This window comes from Misgurnus anguillicaudatus, chromosome 2 (assembly GCF_027580225.2).
Source record: "Misgurnus anguillicaudatus chromosome 2, ASM2758022v2, whole genome shotgun sequence".
In the NCBI taxonomy this organism is placed as follows: Eukaryota; Metazoa; Chordata; class Actinopteri; order Cypriniformes; family Cobitidae; genus Misgurnus; species Misgurnus anguillicaudatus.
The window spans coordinates 3,334,051-3,353,166 of NC_073338.2; the positions used below are offsets into that span (position 1 = coordinate 3,334,051).

Genomic DNA, 19,116 nt, shown 5'->3' on the forward strand with positions numbered 1-19,116 from the left:
ATCCAGGCAGTTTTTGCTGTTATTGTTATAAAAGATGCCTTTAGTTGTGTGCCTCCTGTGCAGTTTGTCAATTCAGCAGAAAAGTTTGCCATTCTCGCTGTTTACAGGCAGGAGGTGAGCGCACGTGAACGCGCCAATGACGTATGGTGTCTGCGTGGACTCGCTGCGCGGTGGGCATTCAAATTACGCTTAGGTATGAGGGACAAAAATGGAAACGTTCGTTTGGACCGAAATCTATGATTTGTTGAAAATTTTTTGGTCAGATCACAGATCACAGATAACATAAATTTCTACAAATACATTTAAACAACTTAACACAGTGATTGCTATCAGGATGTAAGGAGACTTTTAACCAGCATAACAAAAAATGTTTCAGGATCAAATCTGTTACCCTACCTTTAAATGTAGTGTGTTATGGAAATGTTTTTTGGCAATGTTTTTGAAAACAGTGTTTAATGCTTTGCAAATATATCATTATGTTAGGACTTTACTTGTTGAGGCACATCATATTAATTAACACACTACTAATGCTGTAATTAATAATGTATTCATGCATATTAGTTTACCTGTATTATAAGGCTTTGGATCATGGTGGTAATTAACAAATTAATGAACACTATTAGTTCATAAAAGAAGTGATGATGGAATTAATCCACAATTACATATTTAATTAATAACAATTCATATATGAACTAATACATTAACCAGACAGACTCTTCATTATAGTTGCTAATCAGGCAATCATTAATGAATAGCTAATGAATAGCTTAGATAATCATTAGTTATACATTAATTCAGTATTATCTTTGCATTAGTTAAGCATGAATTCATGATTATTAGTGCACCCTTATTGTAAAGTGTTACTGTAATTTCTATCTTTACAACTCTGTTTACAAAAATGTTACCCTGTCCCCTTTCTGTATCAATAAATTTGCAGTAGGCCTACGCGACCAAAAAGCAAATGCAAATAACTAAACAATGTACTTTTTACTTTTACTTGTCCGACAATTCTATGCGTGGGCGAACGCAAAGAATCTGATTAGTCGAGCCTGATGGCACTCAAGAAAGTGTCTGGAGCACAAATTTAGTGTAAATAAAGTTATATTCATTACAAAGGTGTTCTTTGTTTATATTTTAAACAGAATGTAGTGACGCTGCCTATAAAGGCTTTCGGAATGTTTCCCGAGTCACAAGTCAGCTGCCTTAAATTTCAGACAGCCTATGATTAGCAAGATCTGATCATCACGGATAGGTGATTTAATCTCAGATGTAGTAAGTAACTTAAGCCCGGGATACACTGCACGATTATTGGCTGTCCCAGACAAAAGATTGCCATCGTGAAACAATTTCTGTGATCGTGGCTCTTCATCGGTTTTCCTATGTCGTACAGTGAAAGAGGTTCAAAGACGTTTGTTTTCACAGTCTTGCGTCCAAAGAAAGCCTACGATAGTTTTCTGATAGTGTCAGAAATTCAGCATGATCACCGCACAGTGTGTTTGCTTCTACGATCTGCGTACTGCTATTTGTTTACCACGAGCGCTTGCTGTTGATGTTGCACTTACGTGTGACGCAGCTGCCGAAGCTTCCGTGTCATCATCGTACAGTCTATGCGCCTGTCGTACCCGAGTTTAAACGATCCATGTCGCGCTGTGTGATAAGGTAATGATCTTATAGGAGGGCAAAAATCCTACAGTGTATTCCGGGCTTTACAAAGAAAGGTCCCAGGTTCACAACACTATCACACACCTAAGTACTAATAACCACCACCTGTTCCAAATCAGATCATTAACCCTGCACTACTTTAGGTTTGCACACACACACACACACACACACACACACACACACACACACACACACACACACACACAGTCACTGTCTGGTGTCATTGGACTTGCCTGATGTTTCTCTCCTCAGTAGTTTATACTTCCTGGACTCCTCTCCCAAGTGAAAACTTTACCCGTCATGGTTGTCCGCGTCCTCATCCTTGTTGTCTGTGGGAAACCTAAAATGAAAAGTAAAGTATAACCTGTTGTTCTTTATATGACTGTCAAGAAGTATATGCAGATTATCACCTTGTCTTCATCACTGAATATTTGTCTGCCGGATTACCTGTCGATATGTGCTTTATTATTAAACCGTCCTTTGAATGAGGTGTTAAACAGAGAAAACTATACTGTCACTCTGGTGTAATATCAAGGAATAATCCGGTAATCAGGCAATCAGTTGCATACATTTTTAAAAATGTCCAGATTTAAGTAAGTTGAACTCAAATATTAAATATAGCCTACCAAATATTTTAGTTAATTTTACTGGGGTTAAGCCATGTTCAGGAAAGATTCCCTATTAGCTCTATAGGCTAGCATTTCTAAATGGGTTGGGGGACATTCAGAGGGCATCAGGGGAGCTGGAAGTAAGATTTTTAAAAGAAGGGTGTCCTTGATTTTTGGTGTAAACTCGCAAACACCCCTCAAGGCAAGACTATATTAAACTTTAAATACTGTCTGCAACCATGTGCGTAACAACACGTCCCAACACACTTTATTACACCGCCACCATTCTCGTCTATATTCTCTGATTTGTAACTTATATTTAAAATTAACTAACATTCAACCAATCACAAGAGAGTGTATGAAGCTTATTTTTCTTGTGCACCTGCATGACACACCTGTCAGTGTAGCTTAATTGGCTTATTCATTGCCATTTTTATCATCCGTAGGTTTGAATTTCCATATTAGATCCCACTGGTGTTAGTTCTTATGGCACAAGACAGAAGCAGTAGGTTTGTCTCGTACTTATATTCATTCATATTTGCAATAAATGTAAATGTTGCATCCTGCATCGAATCAATATAAGATGCAATTTGTCCTGTGCATTACATGCCCGACACACGGCCAAATGACACAGAGTGCCTCCCTAAATGGTCTGTATAATGTGAATTCTGTCACCACATTATACTAAGTCTTATGGGTAATACAATAAAACTTAATAATAAATCAATTTTATATATAAAAATTGCCCAAAATAGACCCTATCCTTTCATTGATTCCTAAATATTTATTAAAATTCAACGGCCAATGGCAAGTCTCCAGCAGCATACCTTATATTTTATATCCCAAATTTTTATTTTGTTTTAGAAGTAGTTCTGTTTATTAAAGTTAGAATATGGAGTTTGGTTGTAGTATTTAGGCCTATAATTACAATGTAGCTTTTTTGCTCTCTTTGATACTATGATCAAAAATATTCCAGTTCATTTGGCTTTAAGTGACATGACTTTTAATTATGTAATAATATTATTTAAAAGTGAAGCAGGAAAATAACACTGTCATGCTAATAATAAAGACTGAATGTTAATCAGCATATATTCAGGAAAGATATTTAGCAATTTATTTGTGTGTGTGGGGGGGAGTAAAGGAGCTGAATAATAGATGGGGGGTGCTGGCCCCAAAAAGATTGAAAATCACTGCTATAGGCTATAAGATTCTTTTGACTAATGTAACAGCTGTTATATGTTAAAACACTCAGCATGTCTTTTTCTTTGTGCTTTGGGTGTGGTTGCATCTTCAGGGAGATGTCAGTGACTTTGGTGTGCTGGGAAGTGTCAGTTCTCAGTGCAACCGCTGTGCATGAGGGGATGGCACCTCACATCCTATGAATCCATGTGGGACTCAGTGTGTTTGGTTTTCATTACCAATTTTTACCACTTTCTCCATCCTCACGTTAAAAAGGAATAAAAGATAAGGAGCTTTGTAACTCCTCTTTTTCTCTCTTCTGAACAGTGAACTTGGTGCAGGGCTTAAAGTCTGGATGAATCCAGCTTTCCCAGGTGAAAAAAGTGCACTAAAATACACTTTAAGTACAATTTTCCACAATATACTAAAAGTGCTCTATTTTCACACACTAATTTTGAACTTAAAAAGTACTAAATACTATTTAGTATACTAAGATAAACTTAATACCATTGTCACAGGTTGGAGCGGACCACAGATGTTGCAAGTCACGCCCCTTCCTAGTTTCCACCTCGAGGAGGTCCCAAAGTCTCCCCAATGACCAGACACACAGAGAGCGCAAGTATAATTAAAATGAACTTTATTTAAATTAATTAAAATCACTGTTGGGAAAGGGGAAAGTTAAAATAAATCTCCTTCTGCTCTCCAGCCGACTTGTACAGGGAGAGGGAGGGCCAAGTGCCAGGGGCCAAGGCACTACTGAAAGGAGGGGGGAGACAGAGGGACGAGGCTCCTCCGCCTTGGTCTCTTGATCCTGTGGCGCCCTCCTCTTCTCCTGGAGGCAGAAGTAAAACAAACACAGTCAATGTTTATTCCGGCAAAAGAGAGACTACCTGTTACTGGATTTCGTAGAGTCGACTGATACTTGACTCAATCCCCTGATGTCTTTATACAGGGTGCTTGGGACTATGCTTTCCTTGGCAGCACGCACTTCAGGTAAGTATTACCCAGGCAACTGGGCTTTTCTTACTTGCTCCGTAGGCTCGTTGCTGTGGACAGAGGTAAGTATTACACAGGTAACTGGGACTTTTCGTGGTCCTGCAATCGCTCAAACACAACAGTTACTTCACACAATTATTGCTCCGGGGCGGTGGACTTACGAGGCGATGCTACAACACAGTGTAGTGACACGGCCTACACTGACGCTCCCTGTACGTCGAAGGGACGTTGAGGATGGTCGTGTGGAGCCGAACGCTTCCCTTTCTGCTCTCCTCTTCCACTTGTGATTCCAGAGCTCTCTGCAGGGGTGAACCTTTGTAGAGGCTCCACACAGGTATAATTACTTCACACTTGATTTGCAACAGTAAAACTCCCTTCTTTCTATCAATATACCTTAGGATTGGTACTCACACCAGTCTTGCTTGTAGGTATACTTCACTGCCGTCACAGAGCCAAAAAGGATCCAAAACTTATGCAGGACATCACATTTAGGTCCCCATGCAGGAAGTACGATTATATTCTGCCTCAGAGTGACACTCCACTGCCTCAACGTACTCTGGTCTCACCACGACTCCTCTAGCTTCAGCATGGCCTCTGTTGACACAACCACAGCAATACACCGCAAGATATCTAGTGTACACACTCACGGCAAAGACAAAGGACTCACCCACGGCACTCCTTACACTCTTAGTGAAATAAGGACAGGGCCACCCCTCACTAGGCTTCGTCCTGGGATTCGTTGGGCGCTGTTCTTAGTGGAGAGAAAGGCACCTGAAACTGGCCTCCTGCGGTGGCTTCTAGTTATACTCCTCGGCTCACCCACACTTCTCTCCACAGTGGGGCTGCTAATCGGTTCATCAGAAGCTCACAATACACGTTGGGTATGCACTCTCCTTAATACTGCACAGTACAATGTATAATGTTACTCACATATGATGACAACACTCCACGAAACCGGCCTCCTGCGTTGGTTTCTAGTTATACTCCCCGGCTCACCCACGCTTCTCTCTACAGTGGGGCCGCTAATCTGTTCATCAGAAGCTCACAATACACGTCGGGTTATGCACTCTCTTCAATACTGCACAGTATAATGTATAATGTTACTCACATATGATGATAACGCTCCACTTTGGTCTTGTTCTCCTTACAGCTATCCGCCCTCTTCTCACCATCGGCTGCCCGCCGCTGTCGATCGTCCTTAACGATATTTCCGGTGAGTAGCTCATAAACTAATGCTCCATAAACATCCAAAAGTGAAGACACGATTGCATCATAACATCAAACTAACTTCATATACTTAGCCCAGTAATTCGTATCCTTGTTGCCTTCTTCACCCAGTCAATGTCAACCTCCACTTACTCCAGCAATGACTTCGCCCAGACTTCCGATCTTCACACTGGATCAGTTTGTACAACAACCAACCCGTTTGTATTTCGGAGGCTCTCTTTATACTCCTCTCTTTCTACTTGTTAGCCAATCTCCAAACGCTACGTTTATTAATCACACCTGTGTCCAATATGGCCCAATTTGCCTCTCGGAGTTCACCAGGGCTGCGTTCAGCCCCGACAAAACGTTGCACAACGTTTATTAAACTTAAACGGTGATACATTGAACACCCTGTTGTGATGACGCAAGAGTTGCAACTACGGTAGCTGAGAGGCCATTCTTTGTGTTCTTTTTTAAATGTTTCTGAAGCCTGATGAAATCGTTATAAATGTGTGTTTAATACTGTAAAATACCCTCAATGTTACAGTCACTGACCTTGCCGTCCAGAATGAAAGACAACATTCCAACTTGAACCCATTGAGCGAGCTGTCTCTTTACTATCGCGTGGTTTTATACATCTTGCCGCTGATTGGGCTGACATTTCTGACACACCCACCAAACAAGAGAAAACGCTTCTAAAACCTGTTGCATTCCGTTGCACAACGTTTCAAGGAAACATGTCGTTCAACCCGGAAACCGTAGCAAAACGTTGCGCACCGGTGTGAGATTGAACGTGCCCCAGAAGTTCCGGTGTTTGCGGTTAGCTGTCTGGGCAGAACCAATCTTCCCCACTTTTAGTTCCGCCCCATGAAAAAGTCACAATGTGACACCATCTTAGTGTACTCAACTGTGGTATTTTGAGACACAATGAAGTTTAACTAAAATGTAATTTTAACATACTTGGTCTGTTTTTAAAAAATATATTAAATTATAACTTGAAGTACACTTGAACCCACCTTTAAGCATTTATAAATATACTTTAAAGTATACTAATGGTATGTTAAAATAATATTCCAAATCTATTCCCAGGAGAAAAACCTCACTAAAATACACTATTTAAGCACACTTAGAGCACTTTTAGTAGATTATGGAAACGTGTACTATTTTCACACACTAATTTTGAAATTTTGAGTATACTAAAAAGTAGTACTTAAAACTTCTTGAGATGAACTTAAGACCATCTTAGTGTACTCAACTGTGTTATTTTGAGACACCATGAAGTTGAGCTAAAATGTAATTTTAACATACACTTTAAGTTCACAACCTTAAGGTAACAAAAGCTCTTTATTACAAAAGTAATTTGTGCTTAATATAGTAAAAAGTAGTATTAAGTACTTGTTAAGACAATCTAATTGTACTCAAGTTTGCTATTTTCTAAAATTGTATTCAGTTACAACTTGAAGCACATTTGAACCCACCTTTTAAACATTTATAAATATAATTTAATAATTTCAGATATAATAATAGTACATAAATAAGATAACAAACAAAATGAAATAATAATATATTGCACACACATTTCTATACATTAAATAATTAATTTCTAATGTACTGTAACCATATTATGTGACATTTGAATTACAGTACAGTCAAGTATACTATTCGAATAAAAAGAAGATAAACCTGCAATAGGCTTTATGCCCAGCATAAAGCACTACTTTCTGAACTTCAGCCAGCTCCTTGTTTCCTGTCTGCCATTATTGGACAAACTGATTAATCCAGGTGTGTCTGATTGTTGTTGTTGTGACTACTGAGGTCAGGCCCACCTGAGGGCTATTTCATAAAACTCGCTTGGAAAAGCGAGGATTAAAGTTACAAACTTGACTTGAATTAACCTAACAAATGAGGCGAGGCTAAAGCGGTTTCAAAAAAGGTAAATGAAGTTTATGCAATCCAACTAATATGATCCAGATTTCCGTAGTCAAGATAATTGCGCGTGCACGCTATTCTTGAGCAGCCCTAGAGGTCGAGCGTGGATCAAATCGATCAATGTTAAAGAGAAAGCGGTAATTTGTGAAAAAATGTATTAATAATTTACTAATGACTGAAAATGATATTACTGCTGCAATAAACAAACCCATAAAATAGCTGGAAAGTCTTTATGGATTAAATCCTTTTATACAGCGACTAAAATAAAATATATTGTCGTATTTTAAAACGATCACATGAAAGCCTGAACAACGTCAGAAGTGAAGGCCTAGCGGTCAGAGCTCTCAACAGCGCATGCGGAGACCTGGGTTCAATCCCCGTCAATGCTCGTGTGGCTCTATTTTGCTTTTACTTTTTCTGTATTTTTTATATACTGTAATTTTTAAATATAACATAGATCATAACCTTTAAAAGACAATATGTAGGTTACTAAGTAACCTATATAATTAATATTTAGCAGATGAATGATTTTAATACATTTACAGTAACTTTAAATGTAACTTAAATTTTATTTTTTTTAAAAAGCAGCAACTTGAGTGGACAATAAAGTAACAGGTGAAAATAAAATATAAATATATTGTTCATAAGAAGTGTAGTTGATTTAAGCATAATCATATGCTAGAAGAAGTGTCTAATCTCATTATGTTAGCTGCCAAAGATGTTGACTGGCAATGAGGAGAGCACTGGCATCTATCAGCAGCACAGCTTTATTCCTGCAGATAAACTGTTCTTTAAAGAAAAAAATGGGGTCACTGAGAGAATGGTGGGTGAACAGCATCTGCATTTCTGAATTTACAGTAGTACAAGAAATGATTGTGTAAAATCATATATGTTACACATATTCTTGACCAATCATTATTACATGACATGTTACTCAAAACATTTTTGATGGCAAATTATGTGTGCGTTATAGAGCCACAAGTCATCATGTTAAACCCTGGGAGTATGAGAGATTTTAAACCACTGGTTTATTATTACACTGTTAAAAAATTAGTTGTATGTAGCTGTTTGCCAGTAACTTATGTAGATTTAAAGGTTTATTATTTACTGGCAACAGTTTCTTCAAAGTTAAATCAACATTAAATATTAACAAGTCTATGATTTTTTTAGCATAGAACTATAAAATAACAGCCTCATGCAAAGCATTTTGGCAACCAGAAATCCTCATGAACCTTTTTCTGTTGTTTCCTTCATATTTTGGTTCCCAGAATGCTTTGCATGAGGCTGTTATTTGATGGTTTTATTCTGTAAATAAAAAGACTTGTTAATGTTTAATGTTCATTTAACTTTGAACAAACTGTTGCCAGTAAATAACATACATATAAATCTACAGTAAGTTACTGGCAAACAGCTGACAGTAATACTGTAAGTTCTACATCATTTTTTTAACAGTGTAGTGTAAGGTGTTGATAGATAAACAGAGTTTTATGAATGGTTACAGTGAGGATCAGTTGAAGAAAAGCCTGAGCTGAAAAATTATTCTATGCAAGACACTAACAATCTTCTCTCTGATTAAAAAATAATTTAAACTCATTACAACAAAATGCCAAGAGCATACCATCACATAATTATATTGTATTCCTTCAGCCATGCAGACACCATAATTTTTTTTTACATTTCAAGAAAAATGTAGCAGAAAGATACAAATACTGTAGATCTTTAAAATAATGTGCATTTTATGCACACCAAGCATAAAAAAATTAAATGACTGTACTTGACTTTTGTGTGTTGTATATTTAAATTAAATTTCCTCTTTGTGTGACAGACAATCTGAAAAAAAAAATTATGTATATATATATATATTTCATCAATACATTGCAATTATATGAATTAAGATACATCTTAAATTTGTTAATAAACTATTATCCTTATATTGGGGTAGTTAAGATTATCATTTATATTCAACATTTGATAGGCCTATAATATAACATATTATAAAACACATGTCTATATTTTATTAATTATTATAGTACCAAAATTTATCAAATTTAATATATAAGTTGATTTTCTTTCATTGTTAGATTAATAGTGGTTAATAAAGTCAAATAAAATGTCAAAGAGTCAGCTGTAATATCATTGCATTTACATTTCAGTGTTAGTGGAAATCTAGTTAAGCAACAACTGAGGCTTAGCCTGACAATTAGCCTGCTCCGGACCAGGCTAGTTTCCAAGCATAAGTTTCCATAGTAACCGGGGTTGAACTAGTTCAAGTTTGTTTTATGAAACGAAATCCACCGGCAATAAGCCAGACTTAACAAAATAAGCCTGGCTTATTCTGTAATCTAGTTTTATGAAATAGCCCTCTGGATTAATCAGTTTGTTTGTGACTACTAAGGTCAGGCACACCTGGATTAATCAGTTTGTCCAATAATAGGAGACAGGAAACAAGGAGCTGGCTGAATTTCAGGAAGTAGTGCAGCTGGGCATAAAGCCTATTGGCTAAACCAAAACAGAGCAGTTTAAATGTCACATTTAAGTGGAGGTTCACTTCTTCTTGCAATTTAGACACTGTAGTAATTTAAGACTTAATCACAAGGTCTGTGAAAAGGAAACAGAATATATACAAAATTAACCAATAATTAATGAACATAGATATGCATTAGAATTTTGTTAACTCCTCAGTTTACCTTTAAAAGCTTTGACTGTGTCCTCATCAAGCTTGACTTGAGTGTCCATTTGATCCGTCGCTATATGGCACTCTACAAGTTACGTTGAACATAGGGTTATAGGAGGCTCAACTCACTGACACTGATATAATGCAACCTGTGTGTATTACAGGATATGCTTTACTTTGATATTTTGATAATTGTGTTTTATTTTAACCAAGGGCATTTTTCGTTTACATGTCTATTGTGGTCTTGCTTACAAGAAAAGTTCACCTCTGTTTAAGGAGATTTAAAGCAGAGTGATGTGCAAACTGAGAAAGGTTGCATGTTTTATGTGTTGTCTTATCTCTGTAATCATTAAGATATATTCAGCTAACCTGTAGCAGTGCTTACATTGTGCTGTTTTTTATAATTCGTCCAGCAGGCTAATCACGTTAGTAATATATTAATGCCTTTGTAATGTTGTCTAAATGTGTCAGGTAAAATAAGAGACACAAGTGGGATCTCACTGTTACTGCTAGATGAGGAAAAAGCAAAACGAACTGCATCAGGACTGATGGTGTAAAATGTGACATTCAGAGTTCTGTTCTGAGTTTTTACTGTTTTATTTTGGTATATTCACGCCGATTGTCAAAATATTTTGAGTTAGTATCTTGAAACATTAGAGGATGTAAAAAAAACAAAGCAAAAAGGACTATGGTAAAATCCATAACCACAGATGTTATTTTCAGAGAAGACAGCTCAAACATACCTTTTAGTCTAGTACTAGCATTTCATTAAACATTAGCATTAGAAAAATGTAAAAGTGATCTAAATGTTATACGAATACTGTAGAACTAAAAACTTACCACCAAGAATAAGTATTTTTACGGGCTGTATCTTCATCTGTTCGTCTCTACTTCGACTTATTAGAAAATCTTGGCTCTGATTGGTCAATTTGAATGCCGCTCTGCTAAAAAAGGCAGGCTGTTATGATTTCTGAAATACAACAAGAGAAATGAAATGCCTAACTTTACTCACAAAGAAAATTATGTTCCAAAAGCCACACAATACACAATAACTGTATATTTCCCCTCGATGTCAGATCCACTTGAACTAAAAACTGCTCACATTTCAAAAAGTTAATCGCAACAACAACAAAAAAAACATTGCCGACGTAATCCATGTGAATCGCGTTGTTTCAGCCAAGTCCTCTCATGATCACTATATATAATTTAACAGTTTTAGTTTCAACTTTTAATTCACATTTACCAACGATCATGCAAGTTGTGTATTGAACAACAGAATCAGGAAGCCAATGTGACGTACTGAATCCCAAGAACCAATAAGGTTTAGTCAAGTATATATTCAAACACGTGACGTGTGTTGTTTGAATATAAACACTAGCAAATTTATGTGGATTAACTTTGTAAAATTAATATATAATGCACTTTCAATGTTATGACGTTGAAAAAAAATTTCTAAATACACTAAAACTTCAGTAAAAGTATGCTTGTGTTTAACATTTTTTTAAAAATGTGTAATTAAACATATAACCATATATTTTTTTACCAGCGTACCTCTAGTGCACTTTTTAGAAATACATTAAAAGTATGCTGTAACGTCCGCGCCACCAGAGGGAACCCTCGCCAGAGTACTGACATGGCGCCGCCCCTTGCTTCTCTGCTTGTTTCCTGTTTTGCCCTACTTAAGACTCAAGCTAGCCTAGGGCTAGCGCGAAGTATTGCCAGCTAACCCCTGCATACCGAGCGTTATTTCTGAGTGATTATTCTGACTGCCTGATATTGACCATCTGCTAGTGGTGGGCAGAGCGAGGCTTCGTGAAACACTGAAACAGTTGAATCAATTGTGCCGTATGTTTCGAGGCTTCGAAACATCAATCCGAAACCGCCTCCACAGTGACACCTAGCGGTCGTTTGCATGTCTTTACATGAAGCAGCCTTGACAAGATTTTAGACGAGCGCTGACAAATTGTATCCAACATGTTGTTTAATTGACACACAAGTGATAAAATGGGAGAGTGAATAGTGCTCTCGACTCTCATGCGTAGATCTTAGGATCGAACCCGGGAAATGCATGCGCTACGTCATCATAATAAAATGCTTTTTGTTGTTGTTTTAACATCTGTTTGACAACTGCATGAGCTTTTAGGCTCACAATTGTCGATAACTATAGGCTATTTGGGTCTATTTAAAAAAAAAATGGAATAGAGATATACCAAATAAATAATAAGAGATTCATAAAATATATCAAGCCATAATATGCCACATTGTTTACATATAAAGATCTTGATTCAAATATATAAATTGTTCTGTGTTGATAAACTCAACCAGCTTCTTTTTTACATATAATTTCTCCAGCCTTTGAAAACATTCTCACACAAGGGACAATTGTTGCTGGCATGGATTTTTTGTAAGTATTCTAAGTGTTACATACCTATGAGGAAAAATTACTTCTTTTCAGTAATTTATAGTATTTGATCTTGCCAAAAACGCATCTATGAGGTATTGTCAGATTTGTTTCCTACCCTGTCAGTTTAAGATTCAACGCAGATTCGACAGGTACGCCACCTTTCGAAATACTTGTGAAATGCACCGCTTGGTGTTTCGAATCACTTCATCACGTGAGATGGGTGTTTCGAATCACATTTCGGAGCAGTGTTTCGAAACATTTACCCTTCGGGATCTCGACACAGTGTCGAAACGTCAGTTTCGCGGTAGCCATCCCTACCATCTGCCTGTTTATCTGTTTTTCTGCCTTTGGATTTCCCCTGTGTATTGTTTGCCTGGATTGGACTGCCTATTGTGTTTGACCTGCCTGCCTGTTTACTGTTTACTCTTCTGCTTAACGTCTTGGATTTGTTTGGCAGATTGGTTTGTTTTAATAAACACCGCAAAATGGATCCCAGTGTTTCTGAGCCATCATTACAGAATACTTTGCCTACCACCGATCCAGCTGTGTTATCAAGAGCAGCTCACACGTCTTCAGTCCGTTAATGAACATCTCACTGGTTATATTCAAGCCTTACCATCCACGTCTGCAAAACGAGTGAGTGTCTCCGAACCAGATAAGTTTGACGGGACCGCTGAACACGTGAGGGGTTTTCTTCGTCAACTCGATATTTATTTCCAAGATCATGTGAGTGAAAGTCTGTCTGATGTTACCATGTGCTCTAAAGTGTTTTCACTGCTGTCTGGTAAAGCGGTCGAGTGGGCAGCCGCCGTTTGGGACACGGATCAGCGTATTCGCACATCTTAACCTTACTTCTTTCAACAACTTAAAGAAGTATTTGAATATCCAGCCGGGGGAAAAAGTGCTTCATCACAGATCATCCACATGTCACAAAACCATCGTCCTGTAGCAGAGTACGCCATTGAGTTTCTCACGCTTGCGGCACAAAGCGGATGGAATGATAAAACGCTCAAGGATGTGTTTCAGAATAGTCTGGATATTGAACTCCAAGCGGAGCTGGCTTGTAAAGGTGAGAACCTCCCTTTTTCTGATTTTTTAACTCTGGCAGTCCATATTGATAACCTGATAAGAAATGTACCTGCTAAAACGAAAATGAAGACTTCAACTAAGATTGGGAATACTACCAGTAAAGTATTGCACGCCTCTGTTGACACCGCTAATTTCGTAGAACCAATACAGATGGGATTTGCACCTCTCACGATGGAGGAACAACAACGCAGACGCGTCTTAAATTTATGCTTTTACTGTGGTAAACCTGGCCATCGCATCGATTACTGTCCTGCTAAGAAGCCCCGCTACAGTAACTTGGTAAGCCAATTTCAAAACCTCCCTTCTTGTCATGATATGTATTCACAACCAGTAACGATCACCCCCAATGATGAACCCCTGTCATTCACAGCATTAATAGATTCTGGCTCAGCATTAAATCTCATTCACGAAGAGGTTATTTCTAAGTATCTGATTCCTGTCATTCCCTGTCAACCACCATTAAACATTTCTGCTGTGAATAACGTTCCCATTGGTAATGGCATTACCCGCCGTACTGTCCCTCTTACACTCCAAGTCGGCTCCCTTCACCAAGAAACCATAACCTTGTATGTCATTTCTTCACCCCGCTATAACATCATCTTGGGTCATCCATGGCTTGTAGCGCACGACCCTAAGATTAACTGGAGGACTGGAGAGGTTCTACAGTGGTCTTCACATTGTATGGAGATTTGCATGGATCGTCTGAAACCGGAACCCTGTCTGTCAACTAACATTGAAAGCCCGACTGGTAAGAATGTGAAAATTCCTGATGTCTATCTTGAATTCTCTGAAGTATTTAGCAACTGAGTTACCTCCCCATAGACCCTGGGATTGTGCTATTGAGTTGCTACCTAATGCCATGCCCCCCAAAAGTAAAGTTTATCCTCTGTCTCAACCTGAAACCCGTGCTATGGAGGACTATATATCTGAAGCACTTCAAAATGGATTTATTCGTACATCTACGTCTCCTGCTGCAGCTGGTTTCTTCTTCGTAGAAAAGAAGGATGGTGGCCTGAGACCCTGCATTGATTATCGAGGTTTGAATAATCACTGTGAAGTTTCCCTATCCTTTACCTCTTGTGCCTTCTGCCCTAGAACAACTCCGAGAAGCCAAGATTTACATTATGCAATGGGTCCACACCTCACTCAGTTCCGGTCACCCAGGTATCTCTCGCACTATTGCCCTGGGCAAGACTTCCTGCTGGTGGCCCACTCTGAACCATGACGTTACTCAGTTTGTCAAGTCCTGTAGAGTCTGTGCTCAGTCCAAAACGGCCAAAGAATTACCCTCCGGCCTCCTGAAACCCTTACCCATACCACAACGCCCTTGGTCCCATCTCAGCATTGATTTTGTTACTGATCTGCCCCGCTGTAACAACTACACAGCCATCTTGGTCATCATAGATCTTTTCTCCAAATCCTGCCGACTAGTACCACTCAAAGGATTGCTCACCGCCATGGAAACCGCTGAAGCAATGTTTCACAATGTGTTTAGAAACTTCGGTATCCCCGAAGATATTGTCTCTGACCGTGGAACCCAATTCACCTCCCAGGTTTGGAAAGCTTTATGCAATCATCTGGATATTAATGTGAGTTTAATGTCTGGTTATCATCCCCAGTCTAATGGCCAAGTAGAGAGATTAAACCAAGAAATTGGACACTACCTGAGATCCTATTGTACCGTGAACAGCACCGCTGGTCTGAATTCCTGCCCTGGGCCAAGTACGCACAGAACTCGTTGAGGCACTCTTCCACCAACCTCACCCCCTTCCAGTGCGTGCTCGGCTACCAACCCCCATGTTCCCCTGGTCTGGAGAGCCTTCCGATGTCCGTGCTGTGGACGATTGGATGAGGAGGAGTGGAGAAGTCTGGGAAATTGCCCATGTTAGGCTCCAGAGGGCTATACGCAACCAGGAGCTCCACGCCAACCGTCACAGACGTCCTCATCCCCCGTACCAACCTGGTCAAAGGGTCTGGCTCTCCACCCGAGATCCGAAGCTCCAGCTCTCGTCCAAGAAACTGAGTCCGAGGTATGTAGGACCTTTCCGAATAATTAGACAAATTAATGATGTCACGTATCAATTGGAATTGCCTGTTAATTATCGCATTTCTCCCTCTTTCCATGTTTCCCTGCTGAAACCTTATCATGCAGAGTACGACCCCAACGCTGAGCCTCAAGAGCCACCTCCTCCTCTCGACGTTGCCGGGGAACCGGCCTATGCCGTGAGAGTTGTTGGACTCAAAGCGACGCGGGGGTCGTCTCCAGTATTTGGTCGATTGGGAGGGCTATGGCCCTGAGGAAAGGTCCTCCCTGGTGAAAAAATAGTATGCTAAATATATTTAATTTTGATATACTTAAGTATACTTGCAGTCACACTAATAACCAGTATACTTAAAGTGTGCTATTGATTAGTTTATTTAAAGAGTGCTATTTTGGAACAATTAATTTTGTACTTAATATATTTTAGTTGTATATTAATTGTAACAAAGTACAACTTTAAGTGTATTTAGTGTACTTTTGTGTGCTAAAGTGGAACAACTTTAAGTGTATTTAGTACAATTTAAGTACATGACTGTTTTTGTGCTAAATTCATGCTTGATAAGTGGATTTAGAGTGTGTTTTATTTATGTTAGAAGTACATTACAAATGTATTATGAGTGTCTTGCAAACATACAATCAGTATACATTGAATAGACTGTTTGCGTACATTCTATATATTTTTGTTCAATCCAAAATTCTAAAAACTGCCCTGGTGAAAAATGAATATGCCAAGTACATTACATTTTGTATACTTTTACATACCTGTAGCTAGATTAGTAATGAGTATACTTCAAGTGCGTTAATAATTAGTTAACTTAAAGAGTGCTATTTTGGGAATAGATTACTTGCTGCTGGTAACATAACCAAAATAATTTTTTCCAAATAAATAAAAGCTGATTAAAACAGTCAAAAACAATTCATTTAAATATATTTAAAATATAGTTTTATTCACAGCATTCAAAGTGTACAGTATTTGCCTAAAAATTGAACAATTACTCATTGAAGAATGTCAAGACGATTAAGTTTACAACGTCTTTCTCTCCCAAATTAACTTTAGTCTGGCAGGTTTTGGTTCAGCCTTAGGAAATCTGAAAAAGATAGACAATAAGCTCAATTAAAAAGTGTTTAATATTAAAACATTACATTTATTTAAGACTTACTGTATTAAATCTATAGTTTACTGGCAGAGATTGTATAGCAGATATATTTTTACCTAAACTAGAGCTTGACTAAAATGTCATCATATATATTAAGGGGCGGTTTCCCAGACAGGAATTAGACTAGTCCTAGACTAAAATAAATGTAAGAGCTGTCCAAACTGAAAACAACTTGCTCTGACAAAATACATCAGTTCTTTTTGTTTTACATCGTAATGCACATAAGTAATGTTTTTAGTAAGGCATGTTTGTTAAAACTAATTAAACTAAGGTCTAGTCCTGGATAAAGCTAATCCCTGTCCGGGAAACCACCCCTAAGAGTTTTCATTATAATGACTTGCCTATATGGGCTGCAAAATCCTCCTTACATAAAATACTTTAGCTCCTAAAGAAAGATTTTATTGTATTAAATTTAAATGTAAAACTTGTCAGAAAGAAAATGCAACAAGCAGACAATTGGGTGGTTTCCTGTAAAGGGATTAGCTTAAACTAGGACTAGGCCTTAGTTTAATTAAGAAATATAACTAGTTTCAAAAAACATGCCTTAATAAAAACATTACCTGTGTGCATTTTGAGGCAAAACAAAGGACACTGGTGTATTTTAAGATATGTCAGTGCAAGTTGTTTTCAGTTTGGACAGCTCTTACATTTATTTTAGTCTAGGTCTAATCCCTGTCCGGGAAACCGCCTCAATATGTATATAACGTTATCTAAACTGAAGCTTGATTTACTACTACGAATGAATTATTATATCTTAAGAGTTTAAAATGACTTACCATTAGCTGCAAAGTCCTCCCTACAAATGTCTTCGAAAAACTTTAGCTTCTGAGGAAAGAATGCAGCATCATTAATACTAAATACAGTTAAGTTAGGTAAAAGTCTTACAACCTCTAAACAGTCAATAAATGGTTAACTTTCACGCTACAGTAAAAAAACAGATTTTCTGACGCTACCTTTTTTCATTAACATATACATACACACCAATACATATATTTAACAAAACAATCGGGTGTACTAATTCGATATAACAGGCTAACAGTGCTATCTTTTAAACTTTTAACATTAGCTATAAGCTAAGCTAAGCTACACAGCAGCTTATCACTAATAGTGAGTTAGACACCGCGTTATTGACAACATTTCGCATTCGAAATATGATAGTCTACTGATAAACTTCAGAATGGTCAAACGATAATCAAATATATTAATTTTAAGATATTTTAACGTACCTTGGGACTGAATCCATCTGTCTTGAACGACTGGTAAAAATCAAAATACGTGCGTCGTGACGTCATCCCACACGTCAGATGCATTATTCAAATCTCAGAATTCACTTTTCTCTGAAATGCATTTACGAAAACTGTTTAAGTTAATTAATGTGTACAGCTAAAAGCGGTATGCAATTGACTCAAAAACTAAAAAAAAAAACAATCATATTCCCCTTACGAAAATGAATGTTTTTTTTGTGGTAAAAGTTTAGTAACCATGTTTTTTTTTGGTGTATTGATTATTATTAGCAAAACCATGGTTATTTTGTGGTAAAACACAGTTCATTGGTTTATCCAATGCTTGACTATAGTGAAGTTAAAGTGTACTTTATTATGTTAATAGTATATTACAAATGTATACATCTACAGTATAAAATGTAACAGAACATACTGCTCTCTCGTAATTTTAAGCCCACGTTATTTCTCCATAAAATAATATACATTTGTACACCCCATATACTTTCAAAATGTGCTTAAAATATACTGTTTCTAAAGAATACTAAATAATGTATTTTAGAAATATACTGTCAGTGCATTATTATAATGATAACTTTAAGCATACCGATAAAGTATACCTAAAATACATTTTAAAATAAGTTTAAATTTAGTATACTTTAAAAATTGCACAAAACTTTAACTTTAAGCATATTTTTCTAAAGTATACTTTTAGAAAATATACTAAAGTATAATTATTTTGAAGTATGTTAAAAGTTTAATTGTAAAAAGTACGCGCAAATATGTTGTAAGCATACTTTAAATATGTTTAAAGAAAGTACATTCCTTTGTAAGTCTATTTGTAATGTACTATTGCAAAGTTAAATATACTTGAAATACAATAAAGTATATTTGTTTTTCACCAGGGCTGGGTAGCCTTGGGCGACATTCTGGATCCCAACCTCATCGAGG

At 37.4% G+C, this 19,116-nt stretch overlaps 1 long non-coding RNA gene across 1 annotated transcript; it reads right to left on the reverse strand.

Moving 5' to 3' along the window:
- Positions 1-16,714: 16,714 nt before the first annotated feature.
- LOC141366009 (uncharacterized) lies at positions 16,715-18,841 on the reverse strand. The gene is made up of 2 exons (XR_012370927.1): positions 17,722-18,841; positions 16,715-16,876 (listed from the first exon to the last, which is right to left on the reverse strand). It is a non-coding gene; the product is annotated as an uncharacterized lncRNA (long non-coding RNA).
- Positions 18,842-19,116: the final 275 nt, after the last annotated feature.